This window comes from Lissotriton vulgaris, chromosome 9 (genome assembly GCF_964263255.1).
Source record: "Lissotriton vulgaris chromosome 9, aLisVul1.2, whole genome shotgun sequence".
NCBI classification, from domain to species: domain Eukaryota; kingdom Metazoa; phylum Chordata; class Amphibia; order Caudata; family Salamandridae; genus Lissotriton; species Lissotriton vulgaris.
This window is the reverse complement of record NC_141697.1, coordinates 616,368,059-616,392,849: the sequence shown is the minus strand read 5'-3', so window position 1 is coordinate 616,392,849 and position 24,791 is coordinate 616,368,059. Positions and strand designations below refer to the sequence as shown.

The 24,791-nt window shown below is 44.4% G+C and overlaps 1 long non-coding RNA gene across 3 annotated transcripts in view; it reads right to left on the bottom strand.

The window, feature by feature from the left end:
• Positions 1–3,791: 3,791 nt before the first annotated feature.
• LOC147691963 (uncharacterized) overlaps positions 3,792–24,791 on the bottom strand; it is a 43,121-nt gene continuing 22,121 nt past the window's right edge. For all 3 annotated transcript variants that reach the window (XR_015299977.1, XR_015299976.1, XR_015299978.1), the window contains one exon: positions 3,792–5,037. This is a non-coding gene — a long non-coding RNA (uncharacterized LOC147691963). The remainder of the gene's footprint in view (positions 5,038–24,791) is intronic.

Sequence of the window (24,791 nt, the reverse complement as noted above, 5' to 3'; positions counted from 1 at the left end):
AGCCACCAGAGAAGAGGACGAGGGAGGGAATATGTTCACAGGCCACCAATCCTGCCAACTCGGGTCAGCCTGACACCCGAAGAACAGCACTTCTGATTTGTCAGGGTTGCACTTGAGGCTGTTTCGCTGAAACCAGTCGAAAACAGCCCCAAGGCACCCGCGGATGCTCTCTCCGTTGAACTCAGCTCCCTTACCACAAGTGAAATGGAGCTGGATGTCATCGGCGTATGGCATGATCTGAGCCCCAAAAGACTCCGCCAGCACCGCCAAAGGGGTCATGAAGATATTAAACAGAGTCGAGCTAAGCACCGACCCCTGTGGGACTCCGACCTCCAAAGGCGGCACTTCGGCTGAGTACGGGGGGGCCCAGACCACCTGCCGGCGACCAGCTAGATAAGATCTAAACCAGCTCAACACCGTCCCTCTCAGACCGATCTCAAAGTCTGCTGAGGAGACCCTCATGAGGGACGGTGTTGAAAGCCGCCGACAGATCTAACATTACCAGCATGGCTCTTCCACCTGAATCCAGCACTTCCTTAATGGCTTCATTGACCTCCAGAAGCGCCGTCTCGGTGCTTAGATTGGATCGAAAGCCCGACTGGGTGGAGTGCAGCAAGCTATGAGTTTCGAGAAAAGTGGAGAGCACCGAATGAACATGCTTTTCCATTATCTTTGCAAGAGCAGGCAAAAGAGAAATTGGCCTATAGTTGGCATGACTCTCGGGACCACTGGTCAGTGATAAATTAAGAACCGGATTAATCAGAGGGTTCAAAACCTCTGCAGCCCTAGCCAGAAAAGTAGCAGGGCAGGGGTCCGAGGGAGAGCCTGACTTAAGTTTCGAAAGGAGGTTCTGGGAGATAGAGTCAGAGATAGCTGGAAACTCAGAAAGAAAAGGACCAGATTCAGCTGTCGAGATCAGCTGGTTCCTCGGGATGATAACAACACTAGGGCCCGAGGAGGGGAAGGAATCTTGAATCCGCTTAATTTTAGTTGTAAAAAAGTTCGCTAACGAAATCACCCATGGCTCAGAGAACTCATGATGCAATGCACTGGCCTTAGGGGTAACAAACTCCTTGACAATAGTAAATATTTCCCTGCAAGAATTTGAAGCCGTCTCAACTCTTGCAGAAAAATAATTCTTTTTTTCGGCCAAAATGTCCGCATGATAGACCTTAATAGTAGCCCTATAGGCAGCCTTGGCCTCCGGATCATACTACTGGCGCCAAAGCCTCTCTGCTGCCTTGCAATTACGCCGGGACAGTGCATCTGGCTGTCAGGAGATAATTTGCGAGGGGGGGGGGGGATTTCGACTGCCTATGGGGCCTCCACAGAGTTTAATCCGGAACTGGAGCACACTTGCTAACTGTGTTCTCTGACACACCAGTTATTTATGCAGTCCAGTGTACCATGAATTGCACTGAGCAATCAGAAAATGAACAAACTTCATACATCAATGCCCCATCTTCTCCACAGCTCTCTACATTTTAATACTTTTATGGACAGGGTATGGGCTTTGAGAACATGTTTTTTTTTGTCTCCTAAGGTTTTGCAGATTGAATTTATTTCATTCAGTCTCCTGTAGATTGATCAGTGTGGTTGCTTATCTCCTTTAACCCAAAGACAGAAACCTGTCTTTTTCATTGTTTGGGGCACACCAAAGGAGTCTTGCCTCATGAAGGAGTACCATGGCAGCGACCATTAGGTCATTTTCTTCTGTGCATCTTGTGTGCCACATTCATGTGACCCAAGGACCCATCCCCTCTGTTCTGGTTATCTATTGCAATACACTGTCTCGCCTAAATACTTAGGGGCCCGATGTAGCAGGCCCATTACCGGTCGGTAAACCCGAAATTCGGTAAATTTCAGGCTTACCGACCGGTATTGAGCCATTCCAGATCTAGCGGAGGATTCGGTAAATACCGAATCGGTATTTACCGATTCTGTATTTACTGAATCATTATTTACCGAATCGGTAAATGGCATGTAGGAAGCACTTTCAAGAGTGCTTATGTGCTTTAAGGATTCGTTATTTACCACCAACTATTAGTTGGTGGTAAATACCGAATACCTTTGAAAATGCAAATCTGTGCATTTTCAACAGTGCCATGTGGCAGACATACATGCCCTTAGGGCATGTATGTGTGCCACATGTGCACACAAGCACTATTCAGGGGTGCAACAGGGTGTCAATGTGACACCCTGCCACCCTTGAATGTTTCCCTATTTTACCGAATCGGTATTTACCCATTCGGTAATTCACAGCTATCCGATATCCGATATCACTGTTCTTGATATAACATCAATGCTTAGAAAACGTATACGACTGGAATAAGCAAAAAACAAACTTGAGAATAAAATGTAACTAGATTTTAGTCGTAAAGTGTAGACATGTGAGCAGCTGCAGTTACATGTGCCCACCCCATTTACTGCACAGGTGTATTTGTCACTACATAATAAAAAATGACTTTCTTACTAAAGTATGATGAAAAGTGTCCATGCAATGGCAGAGTCCTCCAAACAGAAGTCGGTATTGATTAAAACTACAACCTATTATTATTAAATTAAACGCAACTTGCAAAACAGCAGTAAAACACAGTAAGGGGCAGCTCAACAGCCTACCCAAGGTAACACCTGTTAAGGCTATTCGTCAGAGCACCTTTCTCAGGTCGAATTATAAAGATAAAGGTATCGCAGTCTGTTTCCGTACACTTAACATTTGGTGCACAGTATTACTTTCGAATTCAAGCAAAGTATTCTATTAATAGACTCAGTGGTTCAGTCCAATAATCATTTTATGTGCAGATATAAAATTCAGAAGGCAGAACAGGGGCAGCCTTTGAAGCATGCGGAAAATACATACCCTGTGACAGATACAGCTATGAATTGCAAGCAAAGTCCACCAAATCTTATCTGATCCTCCTGCAGAAGGTCTGCTGTGGTCTTCGGAATCCCAACCCTTCTTTAGCTCTAAAGTGCTGAAGGCCCATCTCCTTCTATTCCTGTGAAGGAGCAGAGAAACCGATAGTGGGCGTTCCATGGCATATCTATGACATGACCAAATTAGCTTGGAGAGACTGTAGAAATGCAGGAGTGAAATGGATCTAAGCGTAAACGGTGTCTTTATACAGAATATGCTGAGAGGAAAGAGGCCGAGCAACTAAACTCTATGGTCGTAGAACATGGCAAAGTTTCAGGGGCACTCCCCCGAACACAGTAAATTCCTCGCCAGCCAGGCTGTAAGCAAAACAACAGCTGGCCAAAAGCTCTCGGGGCCTTATTTATGAAGGCCTTGCGCCACCGGTGCGTCACTTTTTCCCATGTTAAAAGTGACGCACCGGCGGCGCAAGGCCTTCATAAATAAGGCCCTCGGTCTTTTCTACACTACTGGGAAATGATTTCTTCTGGGGACTTCATTGATATAAGTATGCAACGGTAGTGGTTAATTTGCACACAAAAAAAACGTGCAAGGGCTCTCATCGGGAGGCAGCTGGCCCCGGCCCATTTCTCCTGTTAGCGCCTAAAACAGAACTAGCTACTAGCAATGAACGTTGGGAAAGGATGTGGCATAATGGCCAGAGCTGCCGAATTCAGAGCTGGGGAACAAGGGTTTAAGTCTCGGCGTCGGCTCAACATACTGTGATTTGGGGCAAATCACTTAATCTCCCTGTAAATTAATGTGTCCTTAACTGGTGCTCATGAAAACCGCTGGTGCTGATGATTAATGGCCAGTGCTGAGCACCAGAAACCACTGCCTCAAATTAAGCACAGTATGACTGCTAAATACTTCAAAGTTTTTATAAAACAGCTTTATTGTATTGTGAAACACATGAAAGTCCATGTCCCAGTAGCTATCTAATTGCTGATTAAGGGCTAGATATATGCTTCTGCGAATCAGGCCATTTGCAACCATAAAAAATACCTTTTGAGATGTGCAATGCCGAAATAGCGATTAGATAACTTTTCCCCAAATTGCAATATGGGTTTTGCAATTTGGTATTTGGAAGGGGCTTGTTGAAAGGCGTCCCTTCCTAAGTACCAATTGAAATGGTATGTATGAAGGTTGTGCAACCATAAGGCGGTCGCAAAACATTCACAATATACCACCATTTGAGAAATGGTGGTAACCCATTTGCAAATGGGAAGCGAATCATAGTGTGTTGCAAATTGTGACCCACCTCATTAATATTCATGGGGTAGGTCTATTTGCGACCCACTCCGAATCGCTAATATAACTCAAAAGCATGTCAATTTCATACTTTTTTCAGTACATTACCATAAAAGAGATACATAATACAATAAATAACAAGATTAATAACAAAGATAAAAACATGCACCAAAAACATTTTTAAAAGATAGTGCCCAGTCTACGAGCCAGGGGCCATGCATGCTACATATAGGGCCTTGAGAAGGTTGCAATACCAGATAAATAATTTAACATGAGCCAAGTATTAATAAAAACTGTCAATGTCCTTTAAAATTGCTACACTGGTCTCTCTTTTCGTTATCAGCCAAGCATGCACTAAAACTCTGGATATAGCAAAAGCAATATGGGTTACCAAGTCCGTTTGAAGAATGTAGATTTTCCTAGTAATTTATGACGGAAAGTCTTAATTTTATTAAAGACACGGAGGCGACTATTATGCTTTTCTTAACTTGCTTTAATCAATAGCAGCCAAGATAAATGGTAAAACTACTGTTCCCAGAAGGCCAAACAACAGATTGACCAATGAAGAAACATGAAATCTAGAACCAACAATCAATGACCGGGCAGTCTCATCTATAGCACTTGGCCTGACTGCGAACAGCCCTCTTTTCTTCGGCGAGCAAATTAGATACTGTCCATAAACAAAGAGAAAATAGAGAGAACAATCCCAAAGGCTAGATCCAAACAAAAAACTCTTGACTAAATTCTAAAAAAGTCATTTTCGAAGTCGGAAGGAGGATCAGTGTGAACGATGAAACAGGACGTTGCAGAACAGCATCCTCTAGCGGGAGATGGCACCGATCAGGAAGAAGCTGGTGGTAGAGCTGGAATCGCTATAGGGAGGGAGAAGAACACATATTAAAAAGTGTGGTGGTGGGATAATACCCGTCTTCCTGTCTTTAATAAAATTAGGACTTTCCGTCATAAATTACCAGGGAAATCTACATTTTATGTTTTGACTCTCTTGTCTTGAGATAGTAACACATGTGGAATTTCTGGATCCTGTCCGGGTTTGCAATCTTGCCGCAGAGCAGAGCAGAGCCAGTCAGCCCCAGTCAGTAGAGCAGAGCAGAGCGGAGCCTGCCAGCGGAGCCAGCGGAGTCGGGGAACGCAGCGGTGACTGTTGGCACCGCCACCGCTACTTCACCAAGAGATGCAGTGAAAGGCGAGAAAGTCAACGCAGCGAGCCCGGGAACCTGCAACCCCGCTCCCGCCCTCCCCTCCACCCCCCTGGAAAATTGGTGGAGGCGCAGGAAGCAGCGGGAGCCGAGAAACCGGTGAGTTGGTGGGACCGGTGGGGCCTGGCGTAATCCAGCAATTACACGTCCCTTGGGCCTCCCCCCAGCCTCATACAGTCTTCTCACAGCCACCCACTGCTCACAGCCAACAGCCGTTCACAGTGGCAGTGCTGCCCGACTATTTATTGCCCTGCCCCTGTTGCTCCTGCTTTGGTGGTCGGTAGCACCCTGGCAAATCCACTGCAGGTAGCAGAGACAGCGGGCAGCGGGCAGAGAAACAGAGAGGCAGAAGCTGCAGGAGCAGCAAGTCCCCAATAAAGAAGGAGCAGGGTGCCACAGGGCTGCTGGACAAGCAAGAGCAAGTAAGCACCAGGATCGGACTATCGCTCCTATCTGCATTTTACTTCCTCTCATTTTCCTTGCTGTTCAGCACCAGGGGCACAGGGGCACAAAGAGCTACAAGGGGTCACAAGTGGCCATAAAACTCCTAAAACGACAAAACTACAAACTACAAAGCCTCACAGCTACAAAAGAGGGGAGGCTAAGGAATCGAGAGGTAAGCCAGACAAATAGAAACTTCTTCCTTCTCCTCCCTCCTCTCTCCTACTCCTACTCCTTTCCCGTTTGACTAACATAACTGACACAACTTTTAGGATTGAGAGCTCAAGTCCCCAGATGAGCACACCCACTGCAGTAGTTCCCCACACTGCTCAGTACTGAACATTTGATCCTCCGAGTTCTTAAAATCCGTTCGCCAGCACTACCACCGCCCAGAACCTCAATCAGCTAAGCAATTTCAATTTTAATTTCAATTTCAATCTCAAATTCAATTCGTAGTCAAACTCGTGACATAATAGAAGGCATCTAGGTGAAACTGCGTTAAGCCCAGCAGCAAAAGATCCTGATTCCATTGGAAAGGTCGGCACACTCTTAGGAAATCACCTCATCTACTAGCAGCGCCGGACAGTTTCAGAGAGCATTGAACAAGCAAAAAGACGTGCAGACAGGTAGTTTGATCAGTCCAACAGAATGCGATCGGGCAAAGAACGGCAGAGCATCACTAGCGTAATTATCAATCGGAAGAAGAACAAGGCTCTTAAAGTACCTACTAATCAATCAGGCAACATACCATCCAGCAACGTGGAAAACTCAGCAGCGGTAGGCCTATGCAGCCTTAGATCACACGCCAACGTTGAAAAGCTAAGCAGTGGTCCTCCACCACTTGAGAAAGCACAAAAATATGGTTATCAACCCAAAAATTATTCTAAGTTCTTCTTTGTAAACGATGCTGGTGCTCTATTAAATCAAGCCAATGAAACACAGCGGGGACTTCCAGCCCCCCCCCCCCAACCCCAGAAAAGCACACAACGCAAGCAACCGAAGAGATAAGGACAAGAACAGCCTCAAGAACAGTATCAAGAACAACCCCAAAAAGTCCACCACCAGAGTCGACACAGGCAGGAAGAGAGCTCTGAGAGACAGAAAGGGACAGCAAAGACTGTACACAGAAGCAACTATCGTTGAAGGTGTCAGAGGTGTTGGCGAATATGAAGACAACGGTGGGGGCTACAGCAATGACAGCCTTCCCCTCAACGAAGACCATTTCACAAATAGTACTGAAAGAGAAAATAAAGGATCAAGGGAATCTAGGCAATCTTTGGGCACACCACTCTTCAGCGGGTCCCTAGAGCCAATGAGAGTTCCTCTAGAACCATCAATCTCAATCCGGACGGCCCACCAAGTGAAGAAATAGTGACACAACATCCTGAATTTACCAAATCGTTACCCCGCTCTCTAACACATCACCGGAGCATAAAATGGTTAACAATACGTTAACAGAACAACCAATAGAATTCGAGGAAGACAAGATCGACCAAAAGAGTTTCGAAGAGCTGTTTTCCGTCTACAAAAGACTGAACACCAGCCCACAGCACCCACAAGACCTCCAGGACACAGAAACAGACTTATTGAGCAGCACCCCTCAGGCCAATTTTTAGAAGGACATCAAATAATCTCAACGCCAAAGCGTTCCAAAAGTGAGCAGGAGAAAACCCCAGACAATCACGAGGAGACCTATAGCCATCAGTGCAGTAAAAAATCCTCCCGCACAACAGAAGAATGGGAAAAACTGGTCAATACATATATCTTGAAAATAAGAGACAAGCCGCTCCTTACTGATGAGTCTGCTACAAAACGGAACATAGAGGAAACACCAACAGAACAGAATAAGTTCTGGGAGTCCCTACTAAATACCATGCAACTATCTACAAAAGAGATGGAATATCACTCGGATAAGATGGACATCCAGTTAGCGCTTCTCAATTGCTTAGCAACAAACGTTGCAAGCATTAACAATAAACTCTTGGAACTGAACAATTTGATCAAGAGAGTCCAATTCGAAACAATAATAAACCCCCCTAGTTGTGCATGCTTCTCAATAGCGGATAAAATTGCCATGTTACTGACAGTAATGCGAGATCTCCTAACTGAAATAAAGGAAGCCTACAACATCAAAAACAACAATGGAACTCAAGAATACGATCCTAAAAGAGAAGGAATAGGAGAAGGTAGAACTCTAGGGAAGGAACCTATCAACAATCTGTACAAAAACTTATTGAACTACCCCAAATTAATCAAGGGAAGTAAGCACACAAACGCATTGCCAGACGAAGGAAAAGACGAGAACTTCAGACAAGGAAAAACAAGTTATGTCACAAACAACAGCAATGCAACAAGGTGGTTCTGATGTGTGGAAACGTCAGGGACCCAATCAAAAAGAACTCAAGGGGAATTACCAAAAAGATGAGCAGCACTTGCGCAGCCCCATTGAGCCATCAAGTAAGCCCGAAGATGATGACGCACAGCTATTCAAAACGCAACCCTCAAAACGACGACGCAAAATGAGAAGAAAAGGGAGGAATAAAACAACTTCCATTCAGACTTTCTTCCATCCGATGGGTAAGATCGCAAAGGGATCTCCAGATCAAAGTGGCATTAACAAAACCTCCAGCTCAACAAGGGAGAACAACGGCATCTAACGAACCCTCTAAATAGGGCACTGAAGATAAAGATAGACCACCCTCACGAGGAAGCCAAGTGACCCCAAAAGAAAGTGAGGCCAAACAAACTGAGCATCTTCCGGGAACTGCTCAGGGTAACGTAAAGGATGAAAAAACAACGAGCAGCAACTACAAAGAGGAAGTGGGGCATATAGTCTGGACAGATAATATAATCAAAACAACAAAAACCCCAAATGCACAAGCTAGATCGGGCTCGGAAAAGATAAAAAATACCAAAACAAAAATGATAACGCAGGACCCCATAGTGGAAATAGCTGCAAATGGGCAGGCAGACGCGTCCAATCCCGTCCTCATACGGGATCATGGAAACGAGATCAGCTCTGACCCCCAGCCACTTAAGATACCCACAAGAGTGGGAAACACAGCTAAGAATGGAAAAACCCCAAGAAACAGCAAGGCGGAAACAATAAAAAATAATCTTATTTATCCCAGAGTTTAAATCTAACGGCCGGGAAGACACCCTAAATAAAGGCAACATTCGCCGACTGCTAAGCTCTGTTAACAACCTAGTTGGCATTGTTACTCAAGAGCTAGACTCTGTAGAATTTGTGCGACTCAATCACCTATCAGAGCAAGAAATATCAAAAACCACTTGGACTACAGGGGAGACAGTGGAGAAGATTCTAAAAGAGAAGAGTCAACTAGAAGCATGGGGGATCCGTATAAAACCACTGTACAATGTTGGCTACCCGGAACCACTACTCCAAAAAGACAAAGAACATAACTGGGACCCCTTCAAAAGAATTAAGACTGGCGGATCTACAAAATCAGTGCTGAAAGGGGCTCGGAGCACCACAGTAGAAACTAGGGACAGTACTAGCCCACGCAACCAGGGAAACAACGAGAACATAATACCAGAAGACTTGTCCTCGCTAGCAAAAACCATCAATAGCAGGCGTACTGACCCATGACAGGCCATCAAACAAGGAGAAGATGATCTGCAACTAAAAGTCTGCTCCTGGAATATAAATGGACTAGAATCATGCTTACAGAACTACTGACGTACTTTCAGCAGTATGATCTAATCCTACTTCAAGAAATCTGGGTGGCAGAACCTCTCCACCTTCAAGGCTATAAGTCATATCATCTACCAGCTAGTAGAAGCTCGAAGTATGGACGTCTGAAAGGTGGTTTAACCACGTACGCGTCGATAAAAACAGTAACCACAGCCAAAGAACTGATGATGAGATACACATCTTATAATGGGATCAATGCAATTCAGATGGAGATAGCAGGACCTAAGAAAGTTAAACAACAAGTGGTATTGGTTAATACTTATATTCACCCTAGAGAGAAACAAAATGGGTGCAAAATACATAGTGTAGAATTGACGAGGATCATGACAGTAGCAACGACACCTCATTACATCATCTCAGGAGACTTCAACATGTCCCTCTCCGGGAAAAACGGCAATGATAATGCAGCAGAAGAACAACTACTAGAATGGGGGTTCTCGCCGTTGGTTGAAAGTAAGTGGGGCAAACTATCCAAGGTATCTAAAACCCTACTGATGGAATTAACTAGTCTGGGGCTGATAGCATTAAACGGCAGACTCCCGGGTGACTGCCCCCAAGCATCAACATACCATAACATGATGACAAGCTCAGCCATAGATAATACCTTTACATCTCTTTCACTCATCACTCTAGTAAGCGGGTTTAAGATTGGAACAATGGATTGTAGCGACCACTTGCCACAAGAGCTTAATCTGGAGGTTCAGGGTACAACGCAAACTTTCTCAACTAAAAGTCAAGACTTAACAGTAACTTCAAACCAAAAGAGAATAAAATACATAATAAAGGATCTGGAAAAATTTGTGGAAATGGCAAAATCTTGTTGGGAAGAAAATAGAATAAATGAAGGGGATAACATCAAGGCATGGGAGAACTTCTTAGCAAACCTCGGCTCAACCAATGCGAACTCAAACACAGGAGTAGCCACAAGCGGGATTAAGAATCATCAAAGTCTACCCATTGGAGATAAGAGTGAACAAAGAAAGACCCCTCTATCAATTCAAGCCCATGACCTGAGGCAAATAAAAAGGAAAATCAACAGAGTAATTCGCAAATTGCACCAGAGAGGCCCCGACATCAGCTTACAGGAAGAACTAAGGAAGTTAAAATGCAGAAAGAACATAATTGCTTGGCAAATAAGGCATGAAACTACAGAGAAGACATGGGCCAAACTGCTATACAATGTCAAAACTAATAACAGCGTGAGATTCTGGTGCACAGTGAACAACCTAGACAACCAAGGTGTTATGAAATAAACTCACAGATAACAGAAGAAGATTGGGTAAAGTACCTGCAGCACCACTTTAACGAAAACACAGCTGAAATTACTCAAGCCACCACGGCCTTCAATTGCGATCTCCAATCACGAACGAACGTAGGAGAAGATAATCCCATGTTATTCACAATCAATCAGATCACAAATCGCATCTCAAAGGGTAAGAAAGAGGGTGCTCCGGGGCCCACCGGAATTCCTCCTAGTCTATACAAACAAGACCCAGACTACTGGGCTGAACACCTACATCCCCTTTTTAAAAACATCCTGGATGGGGGGAGAATCCCAAACTCCTGGAAAGGATCTATTATTTCCCCCATTTTCAAAGAAGGCAGCAAAAACCAAGGTAAGAACTACAGGCTAATAGCCCTAATTGACCTAGAGGCAAAACACTTTGCAGGTCTATTACTGGAAGAACTCACCGAATGGATATCAACGAGAGGATTCATTCCTATTAACCAAACAGGTTTCAAAGAAGTCCAGGGACAACTACTAGTATTCTTGCTCTCTCGTTATTAATAGACGCCACAGTAAAAATCAAGAAGCCACTATCTGTCTGTTTTATTAATTATACGTCTGCCTTCGATAGCATCGACAGGGGTAAACTCTGGGCCAAACTATCAGGCTGGAAAATCGACCCGTAACTTCTGAACCTTCTAACTGCACTTCACTACGACACATGGATCCAAATAAAACTAGGAACCGGTAACATCCTGTCGAGGAAAGGAACGACCACCAAGGGGCTGAAGCATGTATGTGTCCTTGCCCCGACCCTGTTCAACCTCTTCCTGTCTGATCTTTCAGCAGAGCTCGACAACTGCATCCATCATGCCCCAAATTTAGGAGGCCAAACAATATCAAAATTACTGTATGCAGACAATTTAATACTGAGCTGCCGAACTCCAGTCGGCCTTCAACACCTTATAAATACTACAGGCAACTTTTCAGGCAGAAACGGGCTAACGATAAACTTGGAGAAATCAAAAGTGATGATCTTGAATTGAAGGAAACTAGGGCAACCTCGATGGGAACTTCAGGGCAAATTGTTGGAGGTGGTCGATGAGTACAAATATCTGGGTATCATTTTCGACAGAAAGGGCTCCTTTGGACAACACAAAGCATCTATTAGAACAAGAGGGACGGCACTGGAAGTAGCCCTAAAAAGAATCAAGCAAAAAATAACAGGCCCTGATCTATCGCCTCTTCTAGAAGTCCTTCGTGCAAAATTGATTCTTACCATCACCTATGGAAGCGAATGCATGAGAGGAAGAGACAAAACAGTTCTGGATAAAGTAGTGTCGAAATCAATTCGATTAATTTTTAATCTTCCTTAATACGTCTCTCCAGCCCAGCTAAAATTAGAATTTGGCCCCCAAAAATAGCAAGTAGCACGGAAGGGGGCTCACGCAAAGTGTTGGTACAAAATAAATGGAGCAGAGAACTGTTCTATGAACTCATACTTATGGAAAGAGATGAACAAAAACAAAGATAATCCAGTTGCAGTCTATCGACAAACGGCAATAAACCACCTAGCCCTGCAAGAGCTTTGGGAGATTAATGGCCCACAGAAAACCTTTAAGCAATTAGTAAACAAAACAGTAAAGTTATTGTCTTTGGAAGAAGACAAATCTACCCTATCCAAAAGAGCACACGGGTGGTTTGTTATCCAGAGTTACACAAGAGCCGCACCGCAATCCTACTTGGGAACAAGATTCTCAAAAATTGCGAAGGAATTGTATCTGAAACTGAGGATGGGAGTTTTACCAGTCAACCAGCACCTTCCACCTTGGCAAAGGTTAGACACAATTATAAACTGTAATATCTGCGGCGCATCCAAAGACGATATCCTCCATTTGCTGTGCAGCTGCAGAGGCTTAGATAAAGAGCGCAAACTGCTATTAAAGCCAGCCTGGAACGTGAGAGGGATCCGAAACCGCAGGCAAGCATTAAAAGCCTGTTTTAATGGAAGTGACATCCAATTAGCATGCAGATTGGTGAAACTTGTTAATTTTGCCAAAGCTATGTCAATTTTAACTGTAACATAACAGATCAAACGCAGAGATCTGGTTTTACAAGGTAGAAGTCGCAACTCTCAAACTGCGGTTCTAACTGAAAATCGCAATCAAAAACCACAGGGCACTGCACTACGGACACAAACAATAATTATAACAGTTAAATCAGGAGTTTTTTATCTGCTTTTACCCTAGCTAACTGTTCGATAAAACTTGTGGTGTATATTGAACTGTTCTTATTGTAATTTACATTGAGGTTCTTTTAACAAATGTATTGGTACATGTGACCTACTTTAAACGTACTATTTTGCAAAGATTTTAATTAATCATGCAATAAAGATTTTTACTTACTTACATTTTAGGCTCCTATTATGCTTGTTCAAAGCATATCAACAACTAAAGAAGCAGTGGTAATAACAGGTTTACAATAAAATATACGAAACACATTGTCATTGGACCAATCAGCTGATCTCAGTATGTCCTCCAATCTGGAGCCTGCTGAAAAAGCTTTGGAGACCATGGTTCCCCTGGCAGAATGAGCCCCGAAGACTGAGACATCAATATCAGCAAGGGACATAACCCAATGGGCCAACGTGGCAGAAGAAACAGAATTATGGGATTTACGGAAAGAAATGAGAAGTTGGGAATGGGAGGACGTTCTGAGATCCAAAGTCCGTTGTTCATACACCTTGAGGCATTGACCTACACAACCCTGGTAAAAAACAGAATTCAAATTGGTTTTTGTAAGTTTGTTAATATGAAACATCACCCCAAAAGGGGTAAATTGACAAGAGGAAACATCAATAGCTTTGACATCTGAAACACGTTTGATAGAAACCAAGCACAAGAGCATAGTAAGTTTAGCTAAGAGCATTTTCATAGAAAGAGCCTCATAATTTGCCCACTCTGAAAAGAGTTTGAGCACCAGATTCACGTCCCATAACTTAGAGTCCTTTGTTAAAGGAGGTTTAGAAAACTTTACGACTCTTAGGAGACAACAAACTAGGGGGTATGCACCAATTGGTTTACCATCAATGGTATTGTGATTAAGAGAAATCCCCGATCTGTACACATTAACCGTATTGTAAGACTTACCTGAACTGGCCTCTGGAGCCAGAAAATTGACAATGTAATTTAAATGTGCTGAAAAGGGATCGATATGTTTTCCCAAACACCCACTTGCCCATAAAGACCACGCTGATTTGTAAGCTTTAGTTGTCCCTGGAGCCCAGGCTCTGCTAATGAAGAGAGAAGCTGTTGAAATGAGGAAGTCAGGGCGACTAGACCTGAAATCTTCCAAGCAGACAGAATCGGAGAGTTGTTTAGAATGAGGTTGTGAGGCTGACCCAGGGGATCCAGCAAAAGATTGTTGCATGAGGGACGGAGAACCGGAAAATCCACCACCATCTCTAGCAGAGATGGGAACCAAATCTGTGATTGCCAGAAGGGGACCACTAGCACCAGAGAGGCTAAATGGCATCTGGACTGGGCAAGGACTCTGTTAATCATGATAAAAGGAGAAAAGGCGTAATTCAGATGAGGAGACCAATCTTGGAGGAAGAAGTCTGTGGCAAGAGCAAAACGATCCGGACGCCAACTGAAGAAGTGTGGAAGTTGGGTATTGAGGCGAGACGCAAAGAGATCGACCTGCAAAGGGCCCCATTTTTGAAACAGAGATTGAAAGACGGATGGCAGAAGGTTCCAATCGCTGGAGTCCGGTAAGTAATGAGAGTGCCAGTTTGCGATTGAGTTGAGATTGCATGTCAGGTATTCTGCCTTGAACGAGATCTTATTGAGGAGGCAAAATTCCCAATGACTCTTTGCTAACTTCGCAAGAGGTTTGGATTTTGTGCCACCTAGATGGTTTATGTAACAGACCCCAAAAACATTGTCCATGCGAAGTAGGATAGAACAACAACCCTGCCCTTTGAGAGGCTTTTGATTGCAAAGGAACCTGCGAGCATCTCTATACAGTTTATGTGCAATATCGACTCCTACAGTGATCATGTACCTCCAGTCGAGATTGTGCACAATGGGCGCCCCAGACCGACAGACTTGCATCAGATTCTAATACAAGATCTGGGGCTAAGGCGAAGATTGTCCTTCGATTCCACGCATCTAAATGGTCTATCTACCATTTGAGTTCTAGCCGAGATTCTGAATCTAAAGAAATCAAGTCGGAATAAGCTAGTCCTTGACACAGATGACGTATTTCTAGGCGTTGTAAGGCTCTTTAGTGCTAAGGCTCTGGAAAGATCGCCTGAATGAAGGCAAACAAAAGACCTACAATTCTTGCGAGGGATCTGAGGAAATTGAGGAGTTTCGAAGAACTTGGGAGATTTCTGATTTTATAGCTGAGACTTTTGACTGTGGAAGATGAAGGGAAGTAGTGGAAGAATCTACGAGAAAACCTAAAAATTTGATTTGCTGAGAAGGAATGAGCATGGATTTTTCGGGATTAAACAGGAAACCAGATCTGAAAGGCTAGAACGAGTGATGTTCAAATTGGACAACAGGGTTTGTTTGTCCAAATTTATCATCAAGATGTCGTCGAGATAGATTATTAATCTGACCCCAAGAGATCTCAGATACGTCACCAAGGTGCTGACGACAGACCGAAGGGGAGGGAGCAAAAGTGATAAGTCACTCCTAGCCATTGAAACTGGAGACATTTTCTGTGAGACCGATGAATTGGACTAGTAAGGGATGCGTCCTGCAAGTCTACTCTGACCATCCAGTCATGTAAGCGGAGATAGTCTCTGAGATGAATAATGGTTACCGGCTTATTTCGTTCCCCAAACAGAATGACTGGTCGAGGTCCCTGCCAACCTGCCCTTGTGATTCCATCTCCAGTCAATCAACAATACATACAGTTCTGTTCTGTAAGTTCTATATACTCCCACGCAGACGTTGGATGATTCCAATAAAAAGAATAATGGGGCTTCGTACCTGTCGTCCAGCCTTCTTAGCCTTGCAAATGCTGGAAAATGAACTATATGCCAAATTTACTGCTTATTTTTTAAGATTTTGCGTTAACCATCGTCCCAATTTGAATTCTGATTGATTGTTGTGGTGTTTTAATGAAATTCTGTGTCCATCTAATGAACCACTATTCTTGTTTTAACATTAATTTTAATAAGAAAGTATGCTTTTTCTCTTTTTAACTGTACTTTTATGGTTTTCTTTGAAAATCGAATAAAGTCATTTTTGATTGATTTGATTTGAATAATGGTTACCATTTTGAAGGGGCGATAAACCACGAACTGGTTGAACCACTTCAGATCTATGACAGATGCATTTTTTTTGTTTTTCTTGCGAAACAGAAAGATGGAACTGAGAAACCCTGAAGAGTCTAGAGGGACGGCTTGAATAGCTTGTTTTTGGAGAAGGGATTGCACTTCTATTGAGATGAGATTGGACATGTCGGTTGAAAAGATGAGAGGAGGAGGGAAACCTGTTTGGAAAGCTAGAGCGTAGAATTATATAAGATAACCTTGGATGGAGTTTAGAACCCAAGGATCTGCAGTTAGAGTTCACTATTTTGGAAGAAAAAGAACTAAACGACCCCTACAGGGGAGGATTTGAGGGACTCGCCTTGTTGGGTATTATTCCTGAAGTTTTTTTGTCCACGACTTCGGAAACCTGACCTCTTTGAGGGTAGAATTGGGGTTTGAACTCTTGATAGTTGGAGTTGGGATTGAAAGATCTTCTGGAGCCTTGGTTATGGCATGAACGGCTGGCGCCGGCCCGTCCAAATACCCGTTGAGGAAACACTTTCTTTAAGGATTGCTGGGCTTTATCAATGGATGCAAATATGGTGACAAACTTACATAAGTCTTTTATTAAAGAGTCACCAAACAAAAGTCCATCTGCCTTAATACCAAGGTCAAGGGCAGCCAAGTTAGCCAACTTGGGATCCAACTTCATAAGAAGACCTTTGCGGCGTTCATGTATAATAGCCAAATTGGCATCACCAAGAAGACAAAAGGCTCTTTGAACCCATAAAGAAATATCCTGAGGATCCCAGTCCGAACTATCTAGACGAGCAGATTCCGCCATTTCGAAATGCGGGCCAAGGGCCCCACAACACCTTGTCCTGACAGGTAGACCAAGCCTTATCCACCCCTTTAAAGGGGTCCTTACCAAATTCGGAGAAAACAGTTAACAAAGGTTGGTCAATAGTCGGCGTAGCAGTAATATTGGAAGAAAGGGAAGGCTTAGGACATTTAGACTTGAGTTTGGACCTAGTGGATTTGTCCAAAGGCAGACGAAGTCTAGCGGAAATATAATCACCAACATGAGAAGCAGGGAACCATTCAGAGGAATTAGGATGGCGAATAGAAGCAGGATCAAACATAGGGGAACCCTCCAAATCCAGAAGAGGTCTGGAGTAAAAAGAATCAATTTTTGACTTCTTAGCAGGAGGGGAAGAAGAGTCATTGGCATCAAAAAGGTCAAATGCATCATCTGCGTCACCAAGATCATCATCTGTGACCAAAATCTGAGAAATAACCAGTTTTTTAGGTACCTCTGGGATTTTTTTGTTTTGATTTACATTTACCAGCAGTAGCAATAGAAATCCCCTCCTTAGAAGGAGGCCTGGGAGGCACAACGTCCTCACCCTCACTTGAGGAAACCTCACTTAACACTTGTGACCTCACATTGGTAGAAACATCATATTTAGTGCTGTAAGGTACCAACTTTCTTTTTCTGCTATCCCCCGCAGAATGGACCAAAGCTTTGGACTTTAAAGCCATTATAGAGTTTTCCATATTTACTGAAGAAAATAAATCATAGAGGTTTCAACTGCATGTTCAACAGAGGAATTAATAAATACATTTAAATCATTTTTAAATGCCTCCCCTTCTTCCTTTTGCATGTCAGAGCCTGGAGAGCTATCTAGCTCCATAGGCAAATTACTGAGTCAAGCAAAAAACGAGGTAGGAAAGGGTTAACAGTAAACCTGAAATCGAGGACCGCCCTTGTGCATGAGGGGAAAGATGACTAGCTGGGACAAGAAGGGAAACCACTCCCCAAAGATGCAGGATCTAACCGGAGGAAGAGCGAAGGAGAAACCAAGCTTCGGTGAAGAAAAAACACAGCAGGGCAGAATTGCATCGAGGAGAAATGCCAGGAACACCACTGAGGTAATAAACATTAGAAAATGGCTGTCTCGTGTCGCGCTGTAGAAATAATGAGCGCGCGGGCAGCAGGGAAGAGCACAGGTGCGAGCGGCAGCAGGGGAGTGCAAAGCGCAACAAAGTCAAAAACAGCTTAATATATCAACATTATTTCAGGAAATATGCATTAAACTATCAAAATAAACATTTAAGAAATATAAAACAGGCTCATGTACTTAATCTTGACTGCGAGGAGCAATAAAAGAGGGCTGTTCGCAGTCAGGACAAATGTTATACATGAGACTGCCCGGTCATTGGTTGTTGGTTCTAGATTCCATGTTTCCCTATTGGTCAATCTGTTGCTTGGCCTTCTGGGAACTGTAGTTTTACCGTTTATCTTGGCTGCTATTGATTAAAGCAAGTTAAGAAAAGCATAATAGGAGCTTCCGGACTTGACATAAAATTCTATGCGGCTGCTCATTTCTCCTAGGCCCGAGGTTCCTACAAATAGGGAACAACTACTTTATTCTTGCCCTGCTGTCTGCTGGGCAAAAGAATAAATAAGAAATGGGGTAAATGTTCTTTCTTGTAACCATACATAGGGCAATCCTTGTCATTCGCATTTAATAATCCTGTCCATCTTGACGTTAAGGCATGCAATAGTAGTGTCCCATATCTAAACCTAAGATACAGTTTTTTTGGCAAAATTAGGCTCAATTTGATCAAGAAAAGTTTAGTTTCTAAAAAGTAAGTATCCTTAGCTGCTAAAAAGGTATTTATTAAACAGCCTTGTGAATGCATTAAAAGATTATTAAACATATATATTGAAATTGATTCTTTAATTCTTTTGCACTAGCCCTCAGGGTCAAGAGAAATTGGTAAGACCCATTCCCTTAAATGAGTCTTTAACATATTTGATCCAAGGGATTTTGACGTTGAGGGAACTTTTAAGTGTTTCCTCCAAACTACTAAATTAGTTTGGGGGTTCACAAATGCCTACAAAAAGCCAGTGGTCGAAATTCGATCTTTCCCGAGATCGCCAAGAGCCCTAAATTCAATCTAAACAGAATCAAGGGAGTGCTGGTAAACAAAGAAGACACCTCATGAACTTATTTTTGACCGTTACCAGAGATTTTGTATCTTTTTGCCCCCAAATCTCGGCACTATATAGGACTTCAGTGAGTGCCTGATAGGCACACGACTGGAGGACAGGGGAAACAGATCTACATTGGGATTCCTTGTGCAACTTCAGCAGACCCCCTATATGCTGTTCAAATTTAAGTCTCTGCTTTGCTGTGTGTTAAGTCCAATTAATCTTTTCATATAGCGTAATGCCCAGGTTTTCGAAAACATGAACCTGTTCAAGTGGGCTCTCTAAGGTGGGGTTTGGGGTATGACAGGGATTGAAAACCATGTATTTTATTTTATTATTGTTTATTTCCAGTCCCCACGACAAGCAAAATCTACTAAATAGATCAAGTATTTTCTGTAGCCCCATCGTGATTTTGCTACAAAGAGAGTATTTTCACCGAACACGTGGGCTGGAACCCTTATGCCTGCTAATCTGGGAGCATCACTGTCACAGCTATTAAGAAAAGTGGCTAATCATTTAAAAATAAGTAAATAGGGTAGGCCAGGACTAAACCCTGTCTTACTGCCCTGTTTACTGGGAAAGTGTCTGTTACTTCACCCAGTTTTCCACACCTAACTTGGGCGTAGTTGTTTATATGTAATCAATTATTCCACACAGGTAGATTGGAACTCCCAGCTCAGCGAATTTTTTCCATAGCAGGCTTCTTGGGACCAAGTCAAACGCTGCTCTGAGGTCCACAAAAACAGCATACAGCCTTCGCTTTTCTATGTTAACGGTTTTCCAATAGATCATCTGTAACACCTGATCTACATTAGAAGTATTGGCGTAGACACCCACTTGTAAGGGACAAAGTATGCCATTTTATTCAAGCCATTGCTGTAGCCTGGTGAGATTAATCCTGGGGCAACACTTTTTATGTATTTGGGAATGTTTAGCCCATTTAAGATAGTATTGAACATAGGGAGGTCCAGCGACCCCGCTGTTAAGCCTCTGAAAAATGAGGCAGCAACACCTACATGTGACAATCGACGGAAGATGGATCAGCACTGCTACATGAACCACTTATGCCGGAGAGCCCGCAGCAGGAGAACCGGTTGAGACTCATTGGTGGTCACTTGGCCCAAAAGGGAAAGGGAAAAAACGCACAAGGAGCGCTGGTGGCGGCCCCCCCTACGAGGCCTGATCGAGTCTACGGCCGTATCTCCCACAGTCCCAAAAATCGGCAAGACACCAGGGTGGCGGCCCCACAAGTGAGGGCGGCGGGGCTGAGGTGCACGTACTCGTCGCCCTTTAATGCGTCCAAGCCAGAGGGCGTATTTCGTGTAGAAGAGCCGGACAAACTCTGCTGCGGATAAGGGATCTGGACAGTGCGCTGAGGAGCATCACCTGAAGGCTTTACTGTGAGGCCTGATTTTTCTGGCTGCAGTGCCCGTGACCCGCTGCAAACGTTCACACCCTTGGGTCAATGCGGGAGCTGTGATATTGGCGGCCGCCATTACAGGTCTGTGCCTTTTTATGGAACTCGTAGTAAATAGAGCTGCTTCGAGGACACGGAGCAACACTGAGGACGTGTACCAGCTTTGATTGCAGAGGCCATAAACGAGTGGTGCACCAGGGGCAAGAGCGATGGAGCTATCTGTACTGTTGGAACAGGCCCCAAACACACAGTGTATCCTCACCCCCTGCCTGAGAGAGGACTGTTGTAGTCTGCCGCACAACGAACTGTAAGTAAAAGGCCCAGCTGGGCCCAAGCCTGGGGACCGTGCCCACAGTTGGGAAGAGGTTGTGGCAACTCGTAGTTTCTGTTCCATACTGGAGTTGGTGTTCACACTGCGCGAGGGTGTAACGGGGTTGACATTGTGACCAATAGCCCCTGCGACACACTGCTTGGAGGGGTAAAATGAGCTGCCCTAGAGGGAAGCAATCGGAGGCCCCAACCTACAGGGGCGAGCGATCAACATGAGCAGGGGGATACCCTCAGTACCCCAGACCTGAGCTGTATTCCGCCGACAGGAGAGGGAGGCAATGTAGACAAGCTGGACCTAATACTGCAGGAGGTGCAAGAATCTAGAAAGGCCATCAAACAACAAGTAAGTGCCCTTACCACTGGTTTTACTTTGGCAAAGGTCAATCATACCAAGCTAGCAGAAATGGTCTGCGCCAACAAAATGCACATAGCTGAGATCTAAGTGCGCCAAGTATGCCCAGACGTGGGTCCTGGGCTCACTGTGCCACTTGGATCAAGCTATCCAGGCTGAAGAGAGGTGAAACCCCAAAACCGGTCCTAGGATGCTTGTTTCCGGTTCAGGATGGACCTGACTTGGCAGTTCGGGCTGAACTGTTCCCATGAGGCACAGGGTCAAAACTGATTTGCATATGGCCAGATCTAAACTGGGGTGGCATGGTGAGCAAAAGAATGATGGATTTAACCCAGATCTCTTGACTGGGGGTGAATCTTTTGATTTGTTATGGATTCCATCCATCAATTGTGTGTCTTTTGCATAGTCGAGATCTTACCACAAACCAAACTCGGATCAAATTCAACAACTGCACCACCAGCTCACGGGACTGCAGGATAGGGTGGACGATGAGGAGGGGAGGGCTTGACGCAATAACGTTCGGATAGTGGGGCTACCCGAGCGCAGTGAGGGGCTCAACCCCACCCAATACATAGAACAATGGCTAAAGGGCACAATTGCGCCCGAGGGCCTTACCGAATACTTTAGCGTGAAATGAGCGCATAGGATACCATCAAGGCCACCATCCCCTGGAGCTCCCCCAAGACCAATAATAGCTTGTATCCTCAATTTTAAAGACCGGGATACGCTGCTTATTGCAGCCCGAGAGAGGGCCCCGATCCAGTCTGAAAACAAACGCATATCTCTGTATCCAGACTTCACATGACTGTGCAAAAAATTAGAACATCGTTTCAGGGTGTTAAATTACGCCTCAGGGACTCTAACTTAAAATACGCTCTCTTCTTCACAGCCAAATTAAAGGTAATATATGGAAAAAATCACTTTTCTTTGACAGCCCTGAGGAGGCGGAAGAATGGATGTAAGTCACACTATCGCCGGGCCCGTCACAAAATGTGTCACAACCTGTGACACTGAAACCACGTAAATCGCTGAAGACGGGACGAAGCAAACTATACTGCAAGGCCCAGACCAGACAGGAAACAACACTGAGCCCCTTTCCGGATCAAATACTAGAGGGTCAGAGAACGCCGGTAATAGCAGCAGCTGCATTCGACGACCAGAAAATATGATCTTTGGCAGAGTCGCTTGACTCTTCAGAGGACTCTACGGTACACTCAGACTCGGACAATAGTATGGCCCTCTTCCAATCAATCACTCCCCAGACTGTGAATGACTTCTTGGGTTGAAATAATGGGTTTGTATGATGTTCAGAAGAGACTCGCATTGACCGGAATTGATGAGTATGGGGCACTGTAGATGGACTGTGCCACACTGCATATATTGTACCAGTACTACTTATATACTTGTTATGCACGGGCCCGGGCTCGTTTGGTTATGACGATAATTGTGGTATTTTTTCCTATTATCTACCTATGCTGGTGGTACCATCCCCCCCTCCCCCCCCCCCCCCCCCCAATGCAACTGCTGTAGTGCACTCAATGTTGGACATCCTAATTGTTCTCAGTGTTATTGTTTGGTCCTCTACTGTTCAGAGGAGGAACCTTGTATTGGGATTAGAAATAGAGGGGAGTAGGCTCACTTCATGCAGATGCAATCTTAGTTACACAGGAACGCACATGCTTAGTGTACCTCTAGCATCATATGACTCCTCATGGCGCACACTGGAAGGTACAAGACTCTGACCTGGAACGTAAGGGGGTTGAGGTCAATACACAAGAGGCATAGGATATACGCTCAACTAACAAGGAGAAAGGCTCACATCGTAATGTTACAGGAAACGAACCTCACTCCCTCTGAAGCTGATTAGTTAAGAAAGAAATGGAGGGGGCAACTATACTGTAGCTCATACTCAGCATTTGTGAGGGGAGCTACCATATGGGTGAGGAACAGCACCCGCTAGTGGTCCTGAAACAGAGAATATATATAAATGGCAGATATGTATTGATTTGTGGCACCTTAGAATGGGAGCATTTGGTACTTGGCAGCATATATGCCCCCAAGGCAGAGCAGGAGACGTTTTGGGAGGCATTGAATACTGTCTTGGCTGATTGGGAGGGGTATCCCTGGATAGTTGGTGGGGATTACAATGCAGTATTGAATACAGAGCTAGATTTCTCCCATCCTCCTCTATTAGGGACTAGCAGCAGGAAACAAGCAGAAGCCTTGGAGAGTTGGGCAGCTGGGGGGGTCGCTGGGAGACGCCAGACACATACGCAATTTGACAAATCGGGAGAATTCATTTTATCTCCCCCACATATGCTTCATACACGCATCAATAGGATATTCTTTACTATGCCGTTAATTGCCAAAATCACCCACACTACTTACCTGGAAAAAACGCTGTCAGATCACAAACCCCTGGAAGTGGAGCTTGAGTGGGGGAAGATCCCTTCCCCAGTACTGACATGGCGGCCGCAGTCGGTAGCCCTTGAAGATCCAGTGTTCTGTGACACCCTCTCTATGGCCATAACTCACTATTTTACAGAAAATACTGATACTACAGAATCTCCACAGGCAGAATGGGAGGATTTCAAAACGGTTATCCAGGGATTAGCTATAAGCGCTAAAGTGGGAGCCCGGGTCATGGTGCACAGAGAGTTACAGGACGTGGAGGGAAAATTAGGTGGACTGGAACAAGAAGGATTACAAGATGACACAAAAAGGGTGGCATTACAAGAGGCGAATATAAAAAATGCAGAACTCTTAGAACAATTGCGCACAATAGATTATAGAATATACACACAGAAACAGCAGGCTGAGGCACACAGGGCTGGCCCGCTCCCAGCTAGGATAATACGAGATATACCGATAAGTACCCCGATGCAAGAAATTAATATACTGGGGGTGGCGTGGCGACTACACAGCTGGAATTAACATGGTGTTTCGTCAATATTATGAGGAGATGCACACAGCTCCCGTAGACATGACAGAGGAGGGATTGCTGGACTTCCTTGAGGCTCTGACCGTCACCCATCTCGCGGATGCCCAGACAAAAGAGCTAGCAAAGCCCATTACTAGATCTGAAATCCGTTCTGTAATAAAAGATCTACAGCGTACCAAGACCCCAAGCCTTGAGGACATGCCTGTGGAGTTCTACAAGACATAATCAGCACAATTAGTCCCTCACCTAGAAAAATTATATAGCTCAGCGCTGGAGTCGGGATCACTGACCCCCACTTAGAGACAAGCTTTAGTTGCATCCATCTTAAAGCCTGGCAGAGAACCCAGCGATATGTCAAGCTACTGCCCCCTTTCTCTTCTGAATACGGATTATAAAATCCTTACTAAAATTCTAGCCCGAAGGTTACAACCATATCTCACACAACTGATACATGTAGACCAGTGCTGCTTTGTACTGGGTAGGAGTACATCACTAAATATAAGGCGACTACACCAGATACTATCCTTGACCCCAGCGGACGATACCAAAGCCGGCTGTATCTCGCTGGATATGAGACAGACATTCGATACATTACACTGATGCTATATGTTGAGAACTTTACCATTATTTGGGATACCAGAGTAATATGTCAATTGGGTCAGGCTGTTATATACCGACCCAACGGCCCAGGCCAGAACAGGAATCCACATTTCATCGC